Here is a 5402-nt window from a genome sequence, read left to right on the forward strand (position 1 = left end):
AGTAGAGTTGACAATGTCAGACTATATACCCCCAGCGGAGTTGACAGTGCCAGAATGTATCTTCCCAGCAGAAACGACTGCTCCTCAGAGTTCGAGGCCAGATCGATAATCCCAATGCCAGATCCATGGTTTCTTTCCTTGAAGCAGAACCTCGGTACCGTATCGGTGTTTGCTTCCCCTGCTAAGTCGTCTCTCTCGCAGGTTATGGTTGCCAGAACCACTATCGCTTTCCCCAATAGCAGGTTTTCAGTGCCGTTCTCTCCCTAGTCAGAATCTTGGTATTTCGTCATTGCTAGAACACCGTGTGACGGGTCATTTCCCCACAGAACTCTTTGCGCTGTGCATCTCCAGCAGCCTTGCCAGGGTCCAGAAGATGGTGATCATTTCCCCAGCAGATCCCATTGCCTCAGCTTGGCATTCTACCTAGCATTTCGCATCCTTGCATGTAGAATCATATTGCATTGCATCCTCCCAAATCGCGTAGCATTTCCATTTTCATGGAGCATTACGCCATTGAAAAATTCAAACATACGCATGTAAGCATAAAACATTCTCGGTATCCCAAGTGATAAGTCAGAAATTGTTTCCAGTACTCAGACTGAAGATTGTTCATGACTTACCTTTGTTATCCCCAGCAAGTGTCATTGGCCCATGCGCCGCCTCTATTATCGTTCCCTATTTCTGCCGATGCTGACAGGCATGAAGTTTCCGGTATTCAGACCGAAGTGGCGTTCAGGCCAGTTTTCCAATGTTCAGATCGAAGAAGTTTCCGACGTTCAGGTCGATGCAACTTGTGGAGTTCAAGCCAGTTTTCCGATGTTCAGATCGAAGAAGTTTCCGACGTTCAGGTCGATGCAACTTGTGGCATTCAGGCCAATTTTCCGATGTTCAGATCGAAGAAGTTTCCGACATTCATGTCGATGCAACTTGTGGCATTCAGGCCAATTTTCCGACATTCAGGTCGATGCAACTTGTGGCATTCAGGCCAGTTTTCCGATGTTCAGATCGAAGAAGTTTCCGACGTTCAGGTCGACGCAACTTGTGGCATTCAGGCCAGCCTCTCGGTGTTCAAATCGATATTAATAATCTCATATCCCCCGATGTTCAGATCGAAGTCATTTCCAGTATTCAGACTGATGAGCGGCATTCAGGCCATGGTTATTTTTGTGTTACCATTTATTTTGGTATCCAGGTTAACATTCTTTTTCGATATTCAGACTGACTCTCACCGTACCAGATGGATTCTTCTTTCAAGACCACCTCTTTGCCGATTCTGACAGGCATTGTTACTTCACTTCACTTCAGTGCAAATTTTCGGGCTTTTATTGTATTCAATCCCTTGATACCTCGAAAGCACGAAAGCCGCTGCTATCTTCTTTCCAGGTCTCCAGTTGATTGAATAGGGGCAGCTGTAATACCCCAAAATTTACCCTTCATTTTTCCTGGAAGCATACGCTTTACACCTCATGCATGCATTCATTTTTAGGTCATTTAGCATTTGCATTTCATCATGGCAATCAGAATCAGATCCAAGAAGCTTGAACATCATCCAGGACACTTTGTGGGCTCTATTTAGATGATCAGTCAACACAAGGGAAAGACTTGAGTTACTTCTAACAGGGGTCTATTCGTCAGTCAAAACGTTAATCTTGAAGGAGCAAAGGTTTGTTCATGAGCTGTCATGCTCGCTAGGCGAAGCCCACGTGTTTTGAAAAGAAAAAAAAAACGAAAAAAAAACGAAAAACGAAAATAAATAAATAAATAAATAAATAAATAAATAAAAGAAAAAATCTTGGACTTGGACCTCTCTCATTTGAGCCCACAGGTCCACAAAAATCAGGTTATAAATTCAGAGTTTCAGTGAAACAAAAGGCAATTCTATTCCTATTACCCTGTCTGGGAAAAAGATAGTGAGAGAAGAACCCTGGGGAAAAAGATAGTGAGAGGAGAGCTAACAGAGTTCAGAGCAACCTCCAGGCAACTCTAAAAGGTTCATTCTGACTCACACACTTTCAGCTCAAGCAAACCCTAACATTGGTTTGCAAATCCAGCCGTGCCATTTGATTTCAACCGATCTCTCCAATCAGGTTTGCCCTTATTCCCATTACCTTTGTGCTTTGAAGTTGAATAATCTGAATGTTTGAGGCATGATGGATGAATTTCATTAGGTTTTTGCCCACGGGTTCATAATTATGTATGAATGTATAAATAATGCCTTGAATGCTTAATCGTTTAATTTCTGAAGTGTATGCCACAGGGTTTGAGGTTTATGAAACCATACTGTTATCCACGAAAAAAATACCCTATCTTGTTTCTCTAACCTGTTTGTTGAGTTTTGTTTTGTGAGGGCTCATATGACTTTTGCAGGGATAACTTGCGTGGTTTTCCACTTTATTTATGGGATACCCCCTGGAGGTTCATTTCGGTTACCTGTACTGATCCACTTTCTTTGATGATGTTAGCTTGGAGGGATCTCAGGGTTTATCGTTCCTTTAATTGCTGTTACCTCAGATCTTCATCCATGTGGTACCTTTTACATTTTTCCCGCATTTTACTGCTTTCCTAGCTGGAAGACCTCGATAGGAGGCAATGTTTTTGTGTGTTTATTTTTTCTTTTACAGGTTCCTTCGTCCAGGACTCTTTTTGCATGAGTTTCCCAAACCCTAACCCTTCATTGATTTTTCTTCTCCTAAACACACGTTTACTCCTTCTACTACAGGTGAGTAAGTCTCCAAAGGTCGAGCATCCGGTAGATTGCGTAGTAACGTCGTTCGTCCAAAACCCAATCCATAACCTCGTAGTTAGCCGAACTACGGCTTGCTCTGATTCTCATTCCAGATGAGATACGTAGGCATAAGACGCGATGTCTTAGCGAGCACATATCCCCCCAACCCATAGGTCAGCCGAGCTACGAAGACTCTGATTCTCATATTCAGATGAGATACGTATGCAGTGGATGCGACACCCGCGCGAGTCATTTTCATTTAACCCCTTTTTTTAGTAAACAACACAAGATAAACTCACACCCTTTAGACAAGAACTACAAAAGTGGATCCCGTAGAGTACTACGGATGCGTAGGGGTGCTAATACCTTCCCTTCGCATAACCGACTCCCGAACCCAAGATTTGGTTGCGAGACCTTGTCTTTTCCTTTCCTCTTTTCAGGTTTACTTCGAGCGTTTCCTTTCCCTCCTTTGGGATAAATAACGCACGGTGGCGACTCTTCTGTCATTTTCTCTCGCCGGTTGTTTTTTCGCACACTGTATTTTTCAGGTTGCGACAATGTGTTTTTGTACAAATGATGTTTGCAATAAATAGAATGGGGGGATGAGGAAAAAATTCATTAATTATATTTTTGTGTTTTACAAGACCTTCGGACTTGTGCCTACGTACCAACATAAAAATGAGGGATCAAAACCTTGTAGTTCGTGATATCAATTTCAAAGTGAGTGCATTGTTTTTAAGAAAATTTAAAGTTTAAAGGCACAAGGGCCTAAAATGGTTTGAATGAGTGTTAGTTCTTTTGGCTTTTGAAATTTTAAGTCAAGTATAGTTAAATTTATTTATAAGTTTGATTAAGAAAAGATTTTAAAAATGCAATGGTATAAGACCAAAATTTCTAGTTTGCAATAAGGTCAAAGTTTAGAAAACAGACACAAGCAAAGAAGATTTTTTTAAAAGGGGGAGAGATTTGGAATTAAAGAAGTGGGGAGGAGATGGAGAGACTAATCCTAAAAACAAAATTAAATGTTGAGAGTTGAAAATGCCTCACCAATAGGCTGCAATCCAATAGACAAGAATGTCATATAGAAACCCAAATTTTCCTTGGACTTTAGAGTCAAGCAACAAACAATACACAAATAGCAAGTTGAAGAGCAAGGCATCAAAAAAAGATAGCCCCATCAAAGCTTAACAACTTCATGATCTTCTTCAAATTTGCCCATGTATCAGATGAGTTCAAAGATGGCATAAGTCAGAGGTTCAAAATAACAGCTTCACAATGATCATGTTGTAGATGAACTCAAATGGATCTTCAATATTGTATCAGATGAATGCTCACTTCACAAACACTTGGTTTCATAAAAGTTGGCATTGGCCAAGTCCTTTGCATAGGGAGTGTTGCCTAAATTCTAAGTCCAATAGTCTCAGATCAAACCAACAGTCCATACAAGATGTTTTTTAGGGTTTTTGTTTTTATTATGTACATTAAGGTCAAAAGATCACACAAACAAACAAATATATACAAATACAAAATATCACAAAATATGGTCCAAATGGACAAAGTAAAAATAACATTAAAGTAAACAACTTGAATGGTATGAATAATGATAAATGAATAAGGCTTACAACTTAAAGTGCTTTAAAAGTAAATGACTTGAAGTTAAATGTTAGTTGTTAGTGAATTAGAAGTTAGTATTGCTTTTGCTTTGTTTTTATTTAAGTCATTCTTTGGAGAACACTCAACCCACTTATCACAAGCATGGATCCTTGAACCAAGACATCTTCCAAAGGAAGGAAAAAAGGCCAAGTTTCCACACAATACCATGAAATAGGGGAGACTTACAATCTCACTAACTAGAATGCTATGCCTTTTGTGTCAAAATTTAGCGCTATATTAAGCAATCGTAATTGGACTTATGTAGAAGTCACAACTATTGAGGCCGAGCAATATAATATAGGTGTTAATGCATGTTAGAGACATAGTATAATGGACCATGCTCATGAAAAATACCACACACAAAAAGTATATGCAAAGTGGGGGACCTAATCTCATCCTTGCTTATGTTGATTTTGCAATCAACTAGCCTTAGGATATAGAGATATTATAGGTCCATGACATGAATGCATAAAGAAGGGGAATGAGATGAAGAGGGAGGGGGAATGGAACAAACACAAATTTGTCAAGGAGGACTTTTACCAAATTAAGATCATTCATTCATTTTGGGAGATGGAATGTACATTTCATCAATCCCCAAAATCCAATGATCTTAACCTATCAAAGTCAAATCAACCTTGACTAAGGCCTAAAAACACAAGTCAAACTCACAAAGTCAATTAAAATGGCTCTACACAATTTATTTGACAATTAATCAATTAAAAATATTAAAATGATGCATTAAATTAAATTATGGTTGGTCAAATTCCTAAAACCTCGTCAAAACACCAAAGAAGTGGCCATGAGATTTATCATAGGTCCAACAAGGTCAAAGGACCTTGGAGAAAAAATTTCAGAATTTTTGGAAACTTAAAAGTATTTTTAAACAATTAAAAATATTCACAAAATCAATTAAATCGTGAAAAATATTAATAATGATCCAAAAAATAATTTTAATTCAGAAAATGAAAGAGGATTTTATTTAAATTATTTTGGTGAAACTCTCATATTTTTTGGACCAATATTA

The sequence above is a fragment of the Lathyrus oleraceus genome, chromosome 6 (assembly GCF_024323335.1).
Source record: "Lathyrus oleraceus cultivar Zhongwan6 chromosome 6, CAAS_Psat_ZW6_1.0, whole genome shotgun sequence".
NCBI classification, from domain to species: domain Eukaryota; kingdom Viridiplantae; phylum Streptophyta; class Magnoliopsida; order Fabales; family Fabaceae; genus Lathyrus; species Lathyrus oleraceus.